Raw genomic sequence first — 22,407 nt, forward strand, 5'->3', positions numbered from 1 at the left:
AATGGCTGGGTACTAGGTCCTATTTATAGAGTTCAAGGAGTGTAGAGATCTTTTTTTTAGCTTGAATAAAAATAATGAATATTACTTGAAAAACATTTGAATATTCGTTCAGCAGAGGCTTAAGACTCGGTCAAAACGTTCAGAGGCTTGCTAAGAGGTTAAGGAATAAAATGAGCTTGGTTTCAAAAACGTTTGAATTTTTTTCCCTAGGGCCGATATATCGCCTGGGCTTATGCCCCGAGTGTTTGTCGATGCGTTTATGCGAAGTTCACGTGTTTTTCCTATTCCCCATGTGGCGATATATCGCCCCTATAGCTGCGATATATCGACATACGATGAAATATTATACACGTAATTGCACTTATTCAACTTAATTTGAATTGGGTAAAGAGCTTTGACTTAGTCATATAACGTTTTTAAAGCTGCTGGCAGGTTCTAGGGTTTTTAAATATTTCTTTTATAAAACTATTTATCAAAAATGCTTAATTTCTTAATAAACATGTACACAACAAGTGTCATGATCTTATTAGTTTTATCTAAACTTTATAGTATAATAAATAACATCTTTATAATCTGCTATATTAATCAAACCTTATATTATTTTTATTATTCTTAAACTATAGGTTAAACTTATAAAATCTATAAGTGTTGCTACGAGTGTTCAACTATGTCCCGGCTTGAACCAAAATCCACAGTAATAAACATACTATAACTACTACTAGCTATTACTATAATCTAACTAGCTAAGTAAAATTCTGGGACTCTACACCTCCTGTGAAGTTTTCCTAGGAAGCGTTCAAGTGAGGACAAAGCACGCTGGAAAGACTCGTTTTGGTTTGAACGGCCAGTCGACTTTCAAGGAAGCAGCCATAGTGACGTGGGGAGTTACATCTTCTTTTTAGTAGCCCATACTTGAGAACTCCAAAGTTAAGCGTGCTTGATCTAGAGTAGTCTCATGATGGGTGACCTCCTTAGAAGTTTTCGCAGAAAGCATGCGAGTGAGGACAAAGTACGCTGGAAAGACTAGTGTTGGTTCGTAGGGCTAGTCGTCATTCTAGGAAGCAGCCATACTGACATGGGGCGTTACAGAAGATATTTATAATAGTTTTCAGGTTTACAGAAAATTATCGCTTTTGAGAGAGAGCCTATATTTTTAATTTCATAAAAATAATGAAAGCTTCCTCTTAAAGTCACGTACTATCAAACTTATATAAAATTATTTAATCTGATTAAATAATCTTTATTTTATTAAAAAAATCAAATTAAAACTTATCTGATATTTATATCTATTTATTTATTTAAATCATATTTAAAAAATAATAATTGAATAACTGATTAAACAAATTTATTTGAAATTCAAAATTCAAACTGTGTTGTACAGTGTGTCACCCAACCCTATTAGCGTTTACCTAAATTTCTCATTTGTTTGTTTAATCAACTTATAAGACAATATATTTATCCCAACAATAATACGAGTTAATTCAAAATTAACTTTTTCTTAAAATATCAATTTTAAAATAAATAAATAATTATCATATTCTAAATAAGATATTTATTATTCTCTCTCTTTATATTAATCCAAACAAGATTAATATTAATTTTAACCTATATTTTTTCAAAATAAAAATTATATAATTAAATAATTAATTAATTCACAATTAAACAATTACCCATGATTATCACATAATTATTTCCTTGCCCTAGAAAATTAATTCCTTTGCAATTTAGTCCTTCTATCTACAAATCTTTCTTTTGACACCCTTACCCTTGACAGTGTAGGACGAAGGTGATCTGGGGACCATGGACCTATAATATGTAGCTCCAATTAACCAGATTATTAATCAAACTCTTTAATCTAATAATCTTATTTATTAATTCCATGATTACTCCACTATAGATATGGAATTGCACTCTAAGTATTTATAGAATTCTATTTACATAGTTTTCTCTTGTAGTCCATTGATATAATCAATATATGTAGTTCTGTCCTCCATTATTGGTTCGTTAATTAGAGCTGCTCAAAATTACCGTTTTACCCTTTTAATTACCTCTTGATCCTTAACTACCATTAATTCACTAGAGAATAATTAATCTATAATCTAATTACAGATTTGAGCTCAATAACTATTCAATTCCATAATTAACCCTTAAGGGAATCAATATTCGATCTGTTATGAAAGCATGGATTCCAATATTGCAATTCATGTTCCAGCCATCGAATCTCCAAAACAAAAGTCATTAGCCTCATTATTCTAAGAGACCTTAATGAGTGAATCAAAAGGTCCAATAAACATAAACAAGTGTTCATGAATACTCAGGATTTAGACTGATCTACAAATGATCATCTATTACGATAAGAATTAAATCTTTATGTCAAACGACAAGTTTATAAAGGTAATTAATTCTCGTCGGTCCTGTCATATATAATATCTATTATATACAACACATTTACTAAGATGTATATCCACATCAGTAATTTGAATCTAGATTACTCGCATCTCATATGCTTAGCAAACTGTACTAGTAACCATTCATTAAAGATTCCATACTTTATTATGTTACTGACTATTTTATTCATTATATATGTAACGACCCAATTTTACTAATAAGGCTTAAGGGCCTTGATTAGTGTGCCGGGAGGGCATAACTGGATTACATGTGATTTAAATGATTAAAAGCATGGTTATATGATTATTTGGATATATGTGATGCATGACTATGTGTACTAGTATGCATGTTGGCCCTGATTAGGTTATAAGGGCATATTCGTAATTTTGGCCCGTTGAGGGCATAAATTTAATATTTGTGTTAATTATTGAGACCACATTATTATGTGGATATATTTGCAGCTTGTGACTCGAGGCGATCCTAGTGAGCGGTTTAGCAGAAAAGTCATGGCGGAGATTTATAACCGACTCGGGGTGAGTCTGGGGGTGTTTCTGGGAATTTAGAGAAAATATTGGAGACTATTGGACATTGAGGAATATAATTGGTGATTAGTTAGGTGTCAGGATTTAAGCGGTAATTGTTAGGAACACTCAAGGAATTAGTGGGAATTGGGAATAATGACCAAAATGCCCCTAGGATGTTTAAAAGCTTAGCTTTAATTTGGACGGCAGTTTGGTCTTTTGGTTTTTAAAATCAGAGATAAGTGTTATACTGCTTTATAGCCTTAGTGGAATGTGTAGAATATCTGAGAAGCTGAAGGAAAACAAAAGAAACAAAAAGGAAAAGAAAAGAAGGAGAAAAGAAAGAAGGGAAAAATAGGGTCTTTTCTCTTTTGCAGTTTAGGCTTTTCTTCACCTATTCTTCTGAAATTTGAAGCTAAAATTCAGAGGAGGCTTTAGGCTAACGCTTCACACTTGGGACCTTGATTAAGCTTGAGGATTCAACAGGAATTAGTCATCCAATTATGGTAAGATTCAAGGTTGTTTTTCAGATTCTGGTTTTGGTGTTGAAATGAATTTCTGAGCTGAGTTTTGATGGGAATTCTAAGGAGTTAAGACCGAGGCTTTGAGGAGTGAAAGCTAAGGAGGTGTGGAAGATAATCTAGGGTCGAATTTCCCGGATGAGGTGAGAAATTCTGAGCTTGAACATTTAAGTTTCTGGGCTGTTCTAGTTTTCTGGTTGGGTTCTTCTGTTTTTGAGTTCAACCTTGCTTTTCTTTGATTGATGGTGCATGTGGTTGGGATTTGTGTTTTTTGGTTGTGTGGGGTGAGTTCTAGGTGTTGGTAGGTTTGTTTTGAAGTATGTTTGAGGTTTGGAAGGATTTTGTAGAGGTTTGGCTCGGGGAAAATCGAAGGAAGAAAAAATAGGGTTTGGCTGTGTTGTGACTAGCGCTGTAGCCTTTTGGCTCTATTTGTAGTGCTATATCACCCTCTCTATGGCACTGTAGTGCTACCCTATTTCTAGAAGGGGGGTTTTTGGGATATTTCTTAGGGTTTTTGCCCGGGGGCTTGGGGTTTGATTCTACCACCCCGTTTGGTGGAATTAGGGCTTCCCGAGGGCTCGGGATTGGTCTCGAGGCTAGGTTGTGGAATTGAAGTTTGGTGATGATTCTGATCTATGGCTGTGACTAGGTGTACGCTAGGGCTCGAAAGGGATCGTGCTTGAGGGTCAGTTTCACTGATCAAAGCTAACAGAATCGAAGGTAAGAAAACTGCACCCTGTTATGTGATTGTATTGGGACTAAGAGCTCCCTATATCTGTATGATGTCATAGATGGTATTATGCCATGGGACATATGATAAACGACCTAAGAGTGTCAGAATCAATATTTGCGAACAGGGCGTGGCTCAGCCATTGTAGCTGAGGATAGCTTGATATTCACTGGGCTCGATTTAAGCGGGCCGGAGTCAGTGGGATAAATAGGGGGTGCAACCTAAGGGCGTCGACCCTGTTTATTATATGTGAATAGGTTGTTAATGTTAATTGATAAACTTGGTATGCTGAATGGATAATTATATGGATGTTCTAGACTGTTGAGTATATCGCTATACTGTATGAATTATCTGATTGATGATCATGCTTTGTTATTGTGATTTCTTGCTGGGCCTTGGCTCACGGGTGCTACGTGGTGCAGGTAAAGGCAAGGGTAGAGTGGACCAGTCCTGAGTGGGAGAGCTTTGAGGCTGAATGTGCATAGTCGGATGATCGGTCACCACGGCCGAGGAGTGATATAGGACAGGAAAGCCTAAATGTCTGTTTTGCCCTTAGAGTGGCTAGTAGCTGTACCTATAACCTGGAATTTTGTAAACTATATTTTAAACGCTATTTCTTTTGGGATCCCATGTACTAAAATGTTTAAATATATGAAATGCAACTTTTGTGACCAAAATCTTTTAACCCTAGTTCAGTTATAGTTTCAGTAACACGTTTCTAACTAAATGACATGATTAGCAAGTCTTGCACTTTTACAAATACACAGTGTAACGGTCTTGGCTATCCAGGGCGTTACAATATATGATCTTAATTCTCTCATAATAATACAAGACCATATTCTCATGAATGAATAAGTGATTTTCTTGATATTATTATATAATTAATTTAAACAATAATTATAACATTCAAATATAATAAAAATTTACTTTTATTTAAAACTAATAAAATGTCTCTACATGATTTTAGGGTATTAATCTTAACAATCTCCCACTTGCCCTTAAAGTAAGAGAGGCATCTCCCTTAATCCCATATTGCGCACGTGAACCATGAACGACTTTGCTGGAAGTGTCTTGGTAAACATGTCAATCAGGGTCTGTTCTGTCATTATCTTCATAACAGTCACATCCTCGGTGTACAATCTCTCTTACTAGATGGTATTTCCTCTCTATATGATTTCCTCTCTTCTGACTTCTCAGGTCTTTGGAATTAACTACTACTCCACCATTGTCACATTAAAGGATTAGTGGCTTATCCATATCTTTAACTACTTCTAGATCAGTGTAGAACTCCCTCAACCAAACCGCCTCCTTAGCTAATTCACAAGACGCTATGTATTTGGATTACATGGTTGAATCAGCTATGTTGGATTGTTTAATGCTTCTCTAGACAACAACTCCTCCACAAAGAGTGAACATTGACCCAGATGTCAACTTTCAACTGTCTTTATCTCATTGGAAATCAGAATCATTGTATCCAGTGTGGTTCAGCTCACCCCAAAATGTACAAGCATATAATCTCTCGTTCTCCTAAGATACTTGAGAATCAATCTAGTTTTCTAAACCAGGATTTGATTGATAACGACTCTCAATCCCAACTGCATAACATATGTCGGGCCTAGTACACAACATAGCATACATCAAACTCCAGACCGTTGAAGCATAAGAATACTTTCTCATATCCTCTTTTTCCTTAGGTGTCTTAGGACATTGTTCCTTGGAGAGAGTAATTCCATGTCTGGTCGGTAACTGACCTTTCTTGAAATTCTCCATAGAGAATCTTGTTTGGCATAGTGCCCTTAAAGCAATTGTAGTTGACAAATGTTTTAAATGAAATAAATAATAGAGTTGAATTATTATATATATACTATTTCCGATATTATGTTGGTAATATTAAGTAAATATTAGAAAATTCAAAAGTTCATCCATGTGGTCTTAATCTCATATTGGTATGAGAGGATTTAGATTGAGATAATGAACTTAAAACAGTTCACAGTGAAATAAAGTAATGGAATCTTTAGATTACTTACTACTAGTACGGTTCATTAGCATTATGAATGCAAGTGACCTAGAATTGGCTCACTAATGTAGTAGGACACTTTAGTGAAGGTACCTTATATATAGTGATATATAGAACTGGACCAGATGTGATTTGTCAATACGTGTTTAAACACCGTTTCGTAGTATTAATCAAACACATCAAACGATGATCATATACACGATGATCTTTATCCCGAGGTTACTATGAACTCCTATATATGTCATAAGATCATTTTTTTTCATGCGTTAAGGTTTGACTTAATGATCAGGCTAAGAACAATTATTTTGAGGACTCAATAATATATATGGCTGGGGACATAGTTTAACAGATATGGACTATATACCTTCTTATAGATTGAATAATGGTTCCCTATTGGGTCGACTTTTAGAACTGAAAAGGTTATGAGCGCTCACGTTGCAAACTTGTTATGACACAACCTTCACTAGTAAAGTCAATGGTACACTAGGAACTAGATATAGTTAAAATGATAATTTTATTCCCTTTTAATTATGAATCATTAACAGATGACTAACGTTGTATGTAATGATTATATCAATGGACATTTTATTCTTTAATAAAGTACTCTGTAAATATATATATATAATTATCAAGAGTTCAATCTCATATTTATAGTGGAGTAATCATGAGATTAATAAATATGATTATTTAATCAAAGAGTTTTGATTAATAATCTAATATTTATTTGAGCCCGATATTATAGGTCTATAGGTCCCCACGATGGCTCTATCAACACCATATCAAGGTAAGAGTTGATAAAAAGGTAAAACTATAATTTGGAAATTTGAGAATAATTTTATTCTTTGGGTCAAATAAACAATTATATGATATTTGAGGTTGAATAATTAATTTAGAATTAATTATTAAAAATTTGAAAATATATATTTATTTAAATATAGAATTTCAAGATATACATATATAAAATAAATTAATTAATTTTTGAATCCAATTATTTTATTTGAATGGAAGAAAATAAAAACGGTAAGTCAAAATAGTTTTGATTTATTGATTTTTAAAAGATGATGATAATTATGATCATTAATTTGAATTTTGAATTTAAAATTTAAATTTGAATTATAGTTGTGATCTTTTCCTTATTTTGTGGGAATAATTTATTTAATTAGTTAAATAAATAAATAAAATCAAATAGGAAAAATGCAACATTTCCTGAAAGGGAATACTGCTACACGCATGACACAGTCTAGGGACCATGCCATGCGTGCATATGATACTAATAATGTATCAATATTATTTTTATTTTATTTATTTATTTAATTAATAATTTGAAAATAGATTTTTTAAAATTTGGTGAGTTAGATATTACCTAAATCAATTCCTATCATCATTATGATTGTGTTATATGATTAGTATTATGAATAATAATATAATATATAATCTATGTATATATTATGTGATAATGAGAGAAAAATAGTGTGGTGAATCAGAAGAGTTTCAGAAAATAGTCAAACAAGAAATTCTCATCTTCTTCTTGTTATGATTGGTTAAATACAAATAATAAGTGTTAAAATATATGTAAGGTATAAGCACTTAGTAGAACTCACATAATGAAGATGTGAATTTGAGTTTCAATTGTACGCACTTATAAAATGTAAATTTGGGTCCAAAGTGATACATGAGAGTATCTAAGGGTTCCCAAATTTTTTTTTGGCATTTAGAGAAATTTTGAGACCTTTGAAAGTGTCCAATGTGAGAGACGGTGGTCATATGTCGCCACCTAAGAGGCAAGGCATCGCCTGAAGGCTAGGGTTTCCAGAAACCCTAGCAGGAGATGTGTCGCCTGCATGTAGGCGACGCGTTGCCTGCTATATCACGCGAAATATCGTAAATGCTCTAAATGACATGTTTTTCAAGTCTAATTCTATTGGTTAGACATTATGACAGTGCCTACTCTATATAAGGGTAAAAAACAATGATTTGGGAGACTTTATCATTCTCTCCAATCTCTCTCTACCCCCTCTCTCTCTCTTGCTCCAAGAATCTCTAGTTTTCTCCAAGAACTCTACAAGAAAGTGCTTGACTTAGAGAGTTGAAGGCTTGTTCAATCTCAATCCACATTTCCTCAAAAGAAGACCTCAAGCATCAATGGTGGCTGGGAAATAGAGTATTAGGACAACGTTCTACAACATGTATAAGCCTTGGTTTGTGTTTGTTTGTTAAATGATTTGTTCAAGGGATTTGCTCAAAGTGATGATCTTGCCTAGCGTTTGAAGTTCATCAAAGTTGAAAGAACACCATTGTTCTACTTGGGTTTTGCATGTTCTTTCTCAATCTTTTCTAAGTTTTTGTCAATCCAAATTTATTGTAAATTCTATTTCTTGTGGTGGGGTTATCTCACTCTCCCCCAACATTCTAATACTCTATAATATGAGATAGAATATCAAGGAAGAATCTAACTCTCTTTCTGCATTGAAGTTCATTACTCAAGACTTTGTTAGATTGGATAGGATTGATGGGACTAACTTTTTTCGTTGGCAAGACAAGATTAGGTTCTTGGTCATTACTTTGAAAGTTTTCTATGTCTTGGATAAAGACCTTGAGGCCTTGGAAGAGCCCAAGGAAGGTGATAGACAAGTAGTTGTCAAAGAAAGGAAAAAGCATGAAGAAGAAGAGTTGATTTTTAGGGAGCCACATCCTCAATGCTCTCTCGGATAGGCTATACGATCTCTACACCAACACCAAGACCGCCAAGGAAATTTGGGAGGACTTGGAAAATAAGTACAAAGCAAAAGAGGAAGGTACTAAGAAATTCTTTATTGCTCAATATATGAAATTTAAATTTTATGATGATAAACCCCTTCTCCCTGAAATTCATGAGCTGCAAATTATTGTGAATAAATTGTCTACTCTTAAAATTGTATTGCTGGAACAATTTCTCATGGGTGCCATTATAGCGAAGTTACCTCCTTCATGGAGAGGCCATAGGAAAAAGACTCTCCATAGAAATGAAGAGATTTCATTGGAGGAAATTCTCAAACACTTGAGAATTGAGGAGGAATCTTGCTCTAGAGATATGAATGAAGAGAAGTCCATTGGGGAGACTTCTAAGGCCAATGTTGTGGCAAATCCTTATAACAAGGGGAAAGGAAATGTCAAAAACAAGGGCAACGGTCGAAAACCCTTGGGGCCCAAGAAGAATGAGGGACAATTCAAAAGTTCCAAGGGACATTTCTATGTGTATGGCAAGAATGGCCACTTTGCTAGAGATTGTAGGTTCAAGAGGAGCCATAACAATGAGGCAAAAGTCAACTTAACCCAAGATGAGCTAGTGGCAAAACTAAGTGAGGTTAATGCCATTTATGGAAATGTGAGTGGGTGGTGGTATGATACGCTACCATTGATGTTACCTATGATAGAACTCTATTCAAGACATTTGAATATTCAAAGGAAGGGTATGAAATCCAAATGGGCAATGAGAAAAGGTCCAAGGTTGAAAGAAAGGGAACCATTGACTTGTTCTTCACATCCAGCAAGAAGGTTCTACTCACTAATGTTTTGTATGTACTGGAAATGAGTGGAAACCTTGTGAGTGACAATTTACTTGGCAAACTGAGAATCAAGGTTGTGATAGATTCCAACAAGCTCGTTTTATCTAAAGACAATGTTTTTGTGTGAAAGGGATATGTTTATGATGGCATGTTCAAACTTTGTACTTCTATTGACAATGTGAACAATAAAGTTTCTTCTTCTTCTTTGTTGACCGTGTTTTTGGCCAACGACGTGAGAATGTCAAAAACGATAAAGCCTTCAAGAGAAAATAAACGACACAGACGGTTTTGAAAAGAAAGTAAATAACACACGCAATTTTTATAGTGGTTCAGCCCCAATATGTTGGTAATAGCCTAATCCACTTAGAGTTGTGATTATAGATCTGTACTCAAGATCAGATGAACTGAGCCAACTGAGTTTCTTCAGTACAGATTACAAAAATACAAGAATTCTTTCAGATACAAGCACTTTCTCTCTCTAGAAAACTCAGTCCCAAAATTTCCCAAAAGTCTAAAAAGAACAAGAAGACCCTTTTCTAATCCCATCAGCCATATATTTATAGGCTTAGGATCATACATTGATATCCCCTAGGATCGGGATATTTTACTATTCGTATTATATTTAAATTACAAAAAATATTCAAAATGTAACAGAACCCCCAATTTGTGTGAAGAATGAGAGATTCCCGCGTGTGCCAAGACCAGTTCTTGTTGAAGCCGTTTCTGGGAATCTTGACTTAGTCCTCCTCTATCTGGTCGATCCATATCTCCTTCAAGCTGGTCGAACACACCTCTACTGGACATTCACGCACTTGGCTGGTAGGACACGCACTCCTCTGGTCTAACATGGCACTCTGGTCTAGCATGCCATATCTCTCGTCTAACATGGCACTCTGGTCTAGCATGCCATGTCTCTCGTCTAACATGGCACTATGGTCTAGCATGCCATATCTCTACTTGGATAGTCATGCACTTGCTGGTAGGACATGCACTTACTGGTAGGACATGCAAGTGCTGGTCGGCCATATGCATGCTGGTAGGACATGCACTTGCTGGTAGGACATGCAAGTACTGGTCGGAGATATGCATGCTGGTAGGACATGCAAGTGCTGGTCGGACACATGCATGCTGGACATATTCAAGTGGCAGGACATGCAAGTGCTGGACAACAAAGTCACTCCTAGTCGGATACAACTTACCCGGTCGGTCATGAAACCTCTGAAGCAGTCAAAACTCTTCATTGATGTACTGGGCCACTTCTAAGCCAGATCACTTTATCACAACTCTGAGGAGCCAATATATTTATTGACTTATTAATGTGTCTTTTACGGACCATGTATTGCCACTTGTCACCTTTATTGCCACGTCATCGATCTCCATTTTTTGGGGATAACATTCTTGTTATATGCTTGACTCAAATTCTATTATTTTGTGGCTTGTTAGACTTGCATATATAGGATTTAGCAAAATTAAAAGGGCTGTCAAATGTGGATTAATTGATTGTGATAATATTGAGCATGAAAAATGTGAATTATGTGTTAAATCTAAAATGGTAAAGAAACCTTTTCCTAGTGTTGAAAGAAACTCTAAGTTGTTAGATTTGATACATAGTGATTTATGTGAACTTAATGGAATGTTGACTAGAGGAGGAAGTAGATATTTTATTACTTTCATTGATGATTGCTCTAGGTTCATGTAGCATCCCAAATTTGCTAATAAGGCTTAGGGCCTAGATTAGAGTGCCTGGAGGGCAATAATTGATTTATTATGTTAATATGTGAATTTGATAAGTATGTGGTTAGAAATGCATGTTTAGGTGAATTAAATATGCCTATAGGCCCCATTTGGTTATTAGGGGCATGTTTGTAATTTTAGCCCGCTGAGGGCATAAATGCAATATTTATGTATATTGTGATTGACACCATGTATGAGTGGTGATATAATTGTGTTGCACGATCCGAGACGATCCTAGGGATAAGTTTAGCTAGAAAGTCACAACGGGGTCAAATACCCGGCTCGGGAGGAGCCTAGGGGTATTTTGGGTATATAATATGAGTTTGACATTTATTAAGTATCGGGTAGTAATTTAGTAATGATTTGAGTATGTCGGGATTAACGAGGATTTTTAGGTGTACTCGAGGACTTAGCGGGATTCGTCAAATGACTAAAGTACCCTTGGTGGTATTTAAGGACTTAGACTAACTTAAGGGGGGCAATTCAGCCATTTTGGCAAGTGGATATACTCAGTGAGAGCAGGGGGTTCTAGAGGCACTTAGACAAAAGCATAGGAAAGAAAAGGAACAGAAATTTCTCAGCTCTCTCTCTCTCATTCTTGGCACTCTCTTTCCCTCTCCTTAGTGATTGATATCTTGAAGAACATTGAGGATTTTAGACTAAGAACTGAAGAATTTTACTTGTTGTGAGTGGGGAAATCAACTCAAGGGTGTGTTTAACGTAAAGGTAAGGCTTCATGTCTGATATTTGGTCTCCTTACATGTTCTTGAGAGTTTGGGGTTGAATGTTGAAAATTGGATTTGTGGCTTAATGATTGTGAAGATTCAGCTTGGGAATCAGAGGATTTGACCTTGGAACTAGACTTGAAAGTAGCTCAGGGTCAAAATCCTACTCAAGGTAAGGATTTCGTTGATTTCTGAAGTGAATTTTCAGTTGTGGTTTATGTTTTGAAGAGTTTTAAACCACTAGGTGATTTTTGAGTTTGGTTGAGTGTTTGAGTTTTTTGCTTGTGTTTTTGAGTTGCTATACTGTTTATTTGAAGTCTTGGGTAGAATTGGGACTTGGGTATACTTTGGTATTGATTTGGATAAGTTTTGGCTCGGGAAAAATGGTAGGAAAAACCCAGTTTTCTGGGTACGCGTATGAGCGCCACAGCTCTGTTCTTCTGTGTCGCGACTCTGGGTTGAATCAGGACAGGGGAGTCTTGCGGGGCGTCGTGGCCCCTATAGGGATGTGCTGCGGCACTAGGCCATTTTCAGGATGTGGGATTTTATGTTTTTAGGGTTTTGGCTCAGGGGGCTCGAGGGACGCTTTCGCCACCTTGTGTGGGGAAACGGGAGGTCCCGAGAGTAGGGGATTGGTTCCGGGGTACAATTATGAATTGGTTAGTAACGAGAGTGTTACTTGTCTGTTGTGACTAGGTTTTCAGCGAGGCTCGGGTTAGGGGACTGTGCTCGGGATTTCGGTGCTCAAGAAGCTCGGGACACAGGTAAGAAAACTGTTGTACCCATAGAGTAAGGCGTGGCCCTATAGTTTGTATTGCAGGGCACGACCCTATGTGATTGAGTCACAGGGCGTAGCCCTATCATTTATATTTGGTACATGTTTAAGTAGTTATTGATGTTATGCTATGTATGCTTATTTGCGAATGAACGGCGAAGGCTGGAAGCGGTGAAGGCCGAGAACGGCAGGAAGCCGAGTATGGCAAGGGGCCGGGAACGGCATTAAGCACGTGGAGTGCGAGTCCGAGTATGGCAAGGGCCGGGTGCGGCGTTGAGCACGCGGAGTGCAAGTCGCCAGGGTGAGACCCTTCTCGGATGCTTGAGACATCCTCACGGTGTAGACCACAAACCCAGGGCCTAGTAAAGCGCGTGGGACGGCATGGCGCTATGTGTTTAGCCTGTTGGCTGCCTTGTTGTATGCTAATTGGTAGTTATGCATATGTTGATTGTTTGTGTTGAGTTTTCTTGCTGGGCTTCAGCTCAAGGGTGCTCTATGGTGCAGGTTGGGGCAAGGGAAAGATTGACCAACCATGAGTACGGAAAGCGTGACCCAACGTGTACATGTTTGGCCTGCCTGGTTGCCACATCCAGGTGTATTTTGGGAGTCGTTATGTATTAATCAGAGTTTTGTCGTTTAGCCGACTTGAATCATTTTTTTAGTTGTAAATATTTCTAAACAGTAATTTTGGGATCCCAAATGTATAACACTTTATAATTTTAATGAATGAATACATTTTCAAATTATATGACTTTTATTACAGTTTTGGTACACTTTTAACCTGAAACCTTGATTAGCAAGTTAATAGCATGTTTAAAACTCACTTAGTAATCGCTCTAAGGAAGTAGGGCGTTACAGTTCAAATATTTATATTTGCTTTAAAATAAAGATGAAGCATTTGATGTGTTTAAAGTGTATAAAGCGGAAGTCGAAAATCAACTTGAAAGGAAAATTAAAATACTTAGAAGTGATAGGGGTGGTGAACATTTTTCAAATGAATTTAACTTGTTTTGTGAAGAACATGGAATAATTCATGAACGTACAGCCCCATATACTCCACAACAAAATGGTATAGCAGAAAGAAAGAATAGAACATTTATTGAGATGATTAATGCTATGCTATTACACTCTAAATTTAATTTTAGTTTGTGGGGTAAAGCCTTGCTATCCGCTTGTCATATTTTGAATCGTATTCCCATGAGGAAAAATAATATATCTCCATATGAGTTATGAAAAGGAAAGAAACTAAACATTAGTTATCTTAAAGTGTGGGGGTGTCTTGCTTATTGCAAGAGCACCAATCCAAAAAGGACCAAGTTGGGTCGAAGAGCTATAATATTTGCATTTGTGGGTTATGCCCAAAATAGCAAAGCTTATAGATTATTAGACTTGGAGTTTAATGTAATAATTGAATCTAGACAGGTTGAGTTCTTTGAGAACATGTCACGTGATGACAACAAGTTAGAACCAACTCAAACTAGAAAGCCTCAAGAGGAGACTCCTAGAATAGTTGGTGAGCAACCTCAATTTCCTAGAAGGAGCCAAAGGCTCAAAGATTTGGGATCAAGTGAAATTTTTTCTCCAATACAGAAACTATACCTTGCTGAAAGTGATAATGAGGAAGTTACTTGGAAACATCCAATAGTACTTCAAATAGAAGATGATCACAAAACCTTCACTAAGCAATGTCCTCAAGAGACTTCGCTTTTTGGAAGGAGGCAATTAATGATGAAATGGATTCAATTATGTCAAACCACACTTGGGAATTGGTTGACCTTCCAAAGGGGTCCAAACCAATTAGGTGCATATGGGTATTTAGAAAGAAATACCATACCGATGGCACCATACAAACCTTCAAGGCTAGGCTAGGAGCCAAAGGTTTCAAACAAAGAGAGGGAATAGATTACTTTGACACATATGAACCGGTAGCAAGAACTACTTCTATCATATATTTTTTTGCCTTATCATCTATATACAACCTTTATGTTCACCAAATGGATGTCAAAATGACATTCCTAAATGGAGATCTAGAAGAGGAGGTCTATATTTAACAACCAGAAGGTTTTGTTCTTCAAGGTAATGAACATAAAATGTGTAGACTTGTCAAATCATTATATGGTTTGAAATAAGCTCCAAAACAATGGCATGGGAATTTTGATAAAATCATTGTTTCTAACGGATTTAGACACAACAATGCGGACAAGTGCTTATACTCTAAGACTTGTGGTGACTATGTCATACTTGTGTGTCTATATGTAGATGATATGTTGATTTTGAGTAATGAAATGAAAGGAATAATGGAAACGAAGAGGTTTCTCTCTTCTAACTTTAAAATGAAAGACCTTGGAGAGATGGATACCATTCTAGGTATTAAAGTTAAAAGGAATAGTGGGGGTTTTGTATTGAGTCAAACCCACTATGTTGAGAAGGTGCTCGACAAATTCAGTCATCTCAAAATCAAAGAGGCATATACACCATTTGATTGAAACAGGAAGTTTGAAAATAATGAAGGAAGAGTGGTGGCTCAATAAGAATATGCAAGTGCAATAGGTAGCGTAATGTATGTCGTTCATTACACAAGGGCAGATATTGCATATGCGGTTAGTAAACTTAGTAGGTTTACTAGCAATCATATTATTAAACATTGGAAAGCTATTGAGAGAGTAATTGGTTATCTTAAGGGTACCAAAGAGTATAGTCTTCACTATACAAACTTTCCATAGATACTTCAAGGATATTCCGATGCTAATTGGATATTGGGAATTGGAGATAATCTCTCCACCACCAGTTGGGTGTTTACTCTTGAAGGAGGTGCAATCTCATGGGTCTCCAAGAAGCAAATGTGTATATCACACTCAACCATGGAAGCAGAGTTCATAGCTTTAGCGGAAACCGGCAAAGAGGCCGAGTGGCTTAGGAATCTCATGATGGATATTCCTTTAACCACAGATATGGTATCAACAAATTCAATACATTGTGATTTCCAGTTCGCACTTGCTAGAGCATATAATAGTGTGTTTAATGGAAAGTCTAGACATGTTAGTCTAAGACATGAATATGTGAGACAATTGATTCAAGGAGGAATCATATCGATCTCATATGTTAAGATAAGTGAGAACTTAGTTGATCCATTAACAAAACCTCTTGTGAGAATGTTAGTAAGTTCTACTTGAAAAGGGATGGGATTGAAACTCCTAGAAGAATAGATTCACCAATGATGGAAACCCAACTCTCAACTTGTACAAATCAAGGGAAAGAGTTCAATGGGTAAGAACAAGTTATTGATAAGTGAATAGTTTCAACACTAAAATTTATGATGAGTTCCATCTGAGATGGTTAGTGTTGGTTGCTACTGAGTTAGGGTTAAGCCTAGGGCTTTTAATGAAGTTTAGTTGAGTGTAACAAGCATCTACAAAGGTAGAAAAAATGATGTAAGAACTTCACCTATGTGGAATTAGAGGTGGTGCCGCCTCTCATTGGAGTTGGAGTTGGAGTTTCTCCCCGGAAAGACTATGAAGAGATGAGCACATGTCCATGATAGTTCTAAGCAAGAAAGTGAGAAAACAAAAGATGTGGTGGAGGTGAGTGAGGTGTCACTGATGTTATCATATGGAATAATTGGTTTAAGCTTTAAGTAACTAATGATTTCATTAAGACTTTGTGGTATTTTCACTAAGGTAAAGTTCAAACCGAAAGGCACTTTATTTTATGCACCAAAACTGTTTAAGCTAGAGAATGTGGCTTGTATTTAACCAAGTGGGGGATTGTTATGATTGGTTAAATACAAGAGAATAAGAGTTAAAACACAAGCAAGGTATAAACGCTCACTAGAATTCACATAATGAAGATATGAATTTGAGTTTCAATTGTACACACTTATAAAATGCAAAATTGTGTCCAAAATGATACATGAGAGTATCTAAGGGTTCCCTAAATGCTTGATGGCATTTAGAGAAATTTTGGGACCTTAGAAAGTGTCCAAAATCAGAGAGGGTGGCGATGTAGGCGAGACATCGCCTGAAGGCTAGGGTTTCCAGAAACCCTAGCAAGCGATGCATCGCCTGCATGTAGGTGACGCGTCGCCTACTGTATTACGTGAAATATTGTAAATGCTCTAAATGACATCTTTTTCAACTCTAATTATATTGGTTAGACATAATGACGGTGCCTACACTATATAAGGGTAAAAACAGTGATTTGGGAGACTTGATCACTTTCTCCAATCTCTTTCTACCCTCTCTCTCTTTCTAGTTCAAAGAATCTATAATTTTCTCCAAGAACTCTCCAAGAAAGTGCTTGACTTAGAGATTTGAAGGCTTTTTCAATCTCAATCCTCATTTCCTTAAGAGAAGGCCTCAGACATCAATGGTGGCTAGGAAATAGAGTATTGGACAGCGTTCTACAACGTGTATAAGCCTTGGTTTGTGTTTGCTTGCTCAAGGGTTTGTTCAAGGGATTTTCTCAAAGTGGTGATCTTGCCTAGGGTTTGAAGGTTCATCAAAGTTGAAGAACACCATTGTTCTACTTGGGTATGCATGTTCTTTCTCAATCTTTTTTAAGTCTCTGTCAATCCAAATTTAATGTAGATTCTATTTCTTGTGGTGGTGTTATCTCACTCTCCCCCAACACTTTTCTTATTATTCCAACATTTCTCAAGCCATAATTGAAGTACTCATGTGTTGAGATAAACTTCTGATTTCTAAATTAGGAACCCTTGTTCTCTATGTGTCCACACACATCTTGAGGAGTAGAGAACACTCTAGATGATCGTGGTTTGAGTACTCAAAGTGTTGGATATGAAGATCGTTATTTATACAAAAAGATTCAAGGACACTTGATAGGCTTCAAGAGGTAAATATTTATATCCTTGAATATTTGTATGCATGTGCATATTAATGGTTCCATTATGTATGTATTCTTGAACATATAAACTATTTATATGAGAGGTGGAAATTTTTTTGTTGTTTTTCAACTGGGCCCACCATGCCATTTCACTACGCACTCTAATTGTTTTTCCAACAAATATTTCAATCACCTTATCTATATAATTGGCCTAAGAAAGTGCCAAGAGCTTGTTCTTCCTAACACTCAGAATTTGGATTCCCAGAACACAACTCGCCTCGCCCAAATCTTTCATTTGGAACTTTTCGGCTAACCACTTCTTCATGTTTGACAATGTCTCTACATTGTTCCCAATGTGCAAAATGTCATCATCATAAAGAACTAAGAAAACCACCACTTTTCCTTTGATGCATTTATACACACATGCTTTGTTGACATTCTTTTCGAAGCCATATGTTTTAATTATTTCATCAAAAGTGATATTCCAAGATCTAGATGCTTGCTTTAATCCATAAGTGGATTTCAGCAACTTTCACACCTTTTGATCATCCCCATTCTTTAAAAACCCTTTTGGTTGTACCATATAGATACTTTCATCAAGATAGTCATTCAGAAAAGTTGTCTTGACGTCCATTTGCCACATCTCATAATTTTTGGCAGCCACTATGGATAAGAGGATGCGAATGGATTTTAGCATGGCCACAGGAGAAAATTTTTCTTCATAATCAACATATTTTCTCTGAGTGTAACCTTTTCCTACCAGAATCGCTTTGAAATTATATACTTTCCCATGTACACCTATATTCTTCTTGTATATCCACTTACACCCTATGGGCATGACATTTTCAGGCGGCTCCACAAGTTCAAAGATAGAATTGGAATACATCGATTCCATTTCTTGGTTCATGGCTTCCTTCCATTTCTCCTTTTTAGGATCATCCATTGCTTCTTTACAGGTTAATGGATCGTCCTTGTATGTATCAGAAACAAGGACATGTGCCTAATGTTCGTAGCGAACAAGTTGTCTCATAACCCTCCCACTACGATGTTGCACTGGGGTTTCCTTTTAAGGAATAGTGGTTTCCTCGGTTTGTCATTTCTCATTTAATGATGAAGATGATTATTAAGGAATATTATCACCTGTGAGTTCCTCCAATGCTACCTTGCTCTAAGGTTTATAGTTATTCATATAGTCATGTTCAAGGAAGGTAACATTTGTGGAGATAAATACCGTTTGATCCTTAGGACTATAGAAATAACCGCCTATTGTTTCTAGAGCATAGCCAACAAAAATGCACACTTCAGACCTTGAATCAAGTTTCCCTTATTTAGGTCTAAGAACATGAGCAGGACCGCCCCAAAGGCAAACATGGTGCAAACTAGGTTTGTTTCCATTCCACAATTCTAGTGGCATTTTGATTATGGTCTTAGATGGGACTACATTCAAAATGTAAGTCGCCGTTTGAAGTGCATATCCCTAGAATGAGAGAGGAAGTGAATAGTAGCTTATCATAGACCTGACCATGTCCAACAAGGTCCTGTTTCTTCTTTCAGAAACACCATTTTACTGTGGCGTTCCTAGCGATGTGAGTTGGGATAGAATACCATGCTCTAACAAGAAATCTCTGAATTCTAAATCCAAATATTCTCCACCTCGATCAGATCAAAGTGTCTTAAGAGTCTTACCTAACTGCTTCTCAGCCTTAGCTTTTAATTCTTGAAACTTACCAAAGGTTTCAAATTTCTTAACCATTAAGTAAGTATGACCATATCTTGAGTAATCGTCAATAAAAGTGACGAAGCACTCATACTCACCTCTTTCTTGTACATTGATTGGACCACAAACATCGCTGTGTACAAGCTCCAAAGGTTCTTTGGCTCTATTGCCTTTTACTGAGAAATGACGTTTGGTCATTTTCCCTTCTAGACTAGATTCACAAACCGAAAGAATTCCAACTCTTAGTACTCTCAAAGGTCCATCTTTTGTTAAACGGTTCATCCTATCTAGACCTATATGATCAAGTCTAATATGCGAAAGATACATGTCATCCTCGTTTGAAACTTTTTGTCTTTTGTTACCTTGAGGTTTTGCTACTTTAATTAATTCTGAATTATTAAGCATTCATTCATTTCAATGAAAGCGTTAAAGTCCAAAATATTCAATTGCATGTCTAAAGAAAAAAAAAAATAATAAAATTATAAATAAAATATTGTAAAGTCATTACATGCAAAAAAATTAAAAAATAACTAAAAAAAATAAACTAAACATTGGTAAAACAACATTAAAGTTTTCTTTTAAATAAAACTATAGAATTTTAAATAAATTTCCTTTCTTCAACTACAAGTTTTGTCTAGAACTAGATGCTTTTCCTCTCTTCCTTTTCCTCTTTTTGTCTCCATCTACAAGTATCTCTTGATTGCTCATGTGTCTATAAAGAAGAATTAATATATGATTAGTGGTTTCTAAATTAAAGAGTCAGAACATTACATATCATAATCCACTATTAAGTCTAAGGTAAAGGTAAATCAGATCTACCTGTTTCACAATTGTGGTCTTGTCTGTATATCCTTATAGATAGAGTCCCACAAGTCACGAGCATATTCAATGTGTTCAAACTGTTTCCTTAGCTTATCTTCCATGGTACTAAGACAGTAAAATCTCGTCATGTGATTTGATCTCATCCAATCAGCATATTTCTCATGTACCTCTTTCCTTGCATCCCATGATGGTATAGGAGGAGGTCTTCTATCAGTATAAATATGTTTAAGCTTTTTGTCCAGAAAGACGAACAAAGGTGAATTTTCCCATCCTCCTTCATCCTCATCAGTCAGTTTTACTTTACTTCTATGATCATCAATCATTTGATGCATTATAAGGCACATAATAGGAAAATAATTGGGTGGCAACATATTATGACAGAAAACAAAATAAAATAATATTATTATTTGAAAAATATCAATGTTTTGGAAAGTAAACATGTAACGACCCGAATTCACTTTAAGGCTAAGTGCCTGGATTACGATGCCTGGAGGGCATAATGGGATATACATGTTGAATTAATTGAATAAATGTGCGACTACGTGGCATACATGATTAATATGATGATATGGATTTAAATGCATGTTTGTGTGTATTAAATATTCATGTGGGCCCATTCTTATTAAGAAGGGCATATTTGTAATATTGGCTCCTTACGCGCATAAATGTGATTATATAGTTGTAAATGATTGACACCACATTATTATGTGGATATATATATTCGCAGTTTAAGGCTCGAGGAGATCCTAGTTAGCGGATTAGCGGAATTGTCATAGCGGGGTTTAATACCCGGCTCGGGGTGAGCTTAGGGGTATTTTTGGAAGTTTAATGTATATTTGGGATTTATTGAGTAACGAGTAAGTATTTGGTGATTAATTGGATAGATTGGGATTAATTGGAAATTTATAGGACAATTCCAGGATTAGCGGGGAAGGTGCATATTGACATTTTTGCCCTCGGGGGCATTAGAAGATAGGAGTGTACCTAGGGAGCAATATATTCTTTTTAGTAAGAAGATAGGCTCATTAGAAGTTTGTAGACACAAGGAAATAAGGCAGAATATCTCTCTCTCTCTCCCTAGTCAGTTTGCACTTCTTCCCTTGGTGCATTGAAGCTGGTGGAATTCTTGAGGAAGCTAAGGGGGGATTAGTGGCTGAAGGCTTAGGAAATTGACGACTAGAGTTGGGATTGATTGAGGTTCAGTTCAAAGGTCATGATTCTCAAGGAGAGGTAAGCTTCAATTCCTGTTGTTGATTATGTTTTGATTATCTTATTTTGATGTTCTAGAGTTTTGAACTCAAGAGATGAATTTTGGGTTGTGAGGGAGTTTTGGCCTAGATTTTAGTATGGTTGTATCATTTATGGTGTTTGGGAATGTTTGAGAGGCTTGATTATTGTTCTAGGTTAGGCCTAGGGTGATTTTTAGAGGGTTTAGCTTGAAGAAAATGTAGAAAGAAGCTGGGTTTTCTGGGTTTGCGGGCGCATGTCGCGACCCTGTTCATGGGCACCACGACTCGCGTGGCCCCAGGAGCCTGGGGGGACTTTCTGTCTCATAGGCGCGCCACGACCCTCAGGGCTAGGTCGCGACTCGCATGCCTGTAGGGTTTGGGGGCTGGCGCCTCTCACCAGGGGGTGCATCATGACCCTCAAGGTCAGGTTGCGGCCCGCTTAGGCAACCTTAGCCAAGTTAGGTCTTTGGGCTTGGGGATCTAAACCTAAATGTTCGGGACAATTTTTACTACCCGACTTAGTAGAAATCGAGGTCCTGGAGTCTTGCATTTTATTCCAAAGATCTTAATTATTTTAGGATTTTAATGGTTATCCACTATCGCATTGTGACTAGGTTATACCACAAGGGCTTAGGATTAGAGATCATGCTCGAGACTACTGTATGCTAGCTTCTCAAGACTTGAGGTAAGAAAAGTAGACCCGGATTGTGAATGAGGCTTAAACCCCTGTTAAAGAATATGTTATGAATATGAATATACTTATATTTGAGAATATCTAGATGGGCATGCTTATATACGCTGCCATTGATTACTTGCCATGCATTGTGTATTTGTTATTATA

Source organism: Humulus lupulus, chromosome 8 (assembly GCF_963169125.1).
Source record: "Humulus lupulus chromosome 8, drHumLupu1.1, whole genome shotgun sequence".
Taxonomy (NCBI): domain Eukaryota; kingdom Viridiplantae; phylum Streptophyta; class Magnoliopsida; order Rosales; family Cannabaceae; genus Humulus; species Humulus lupulus.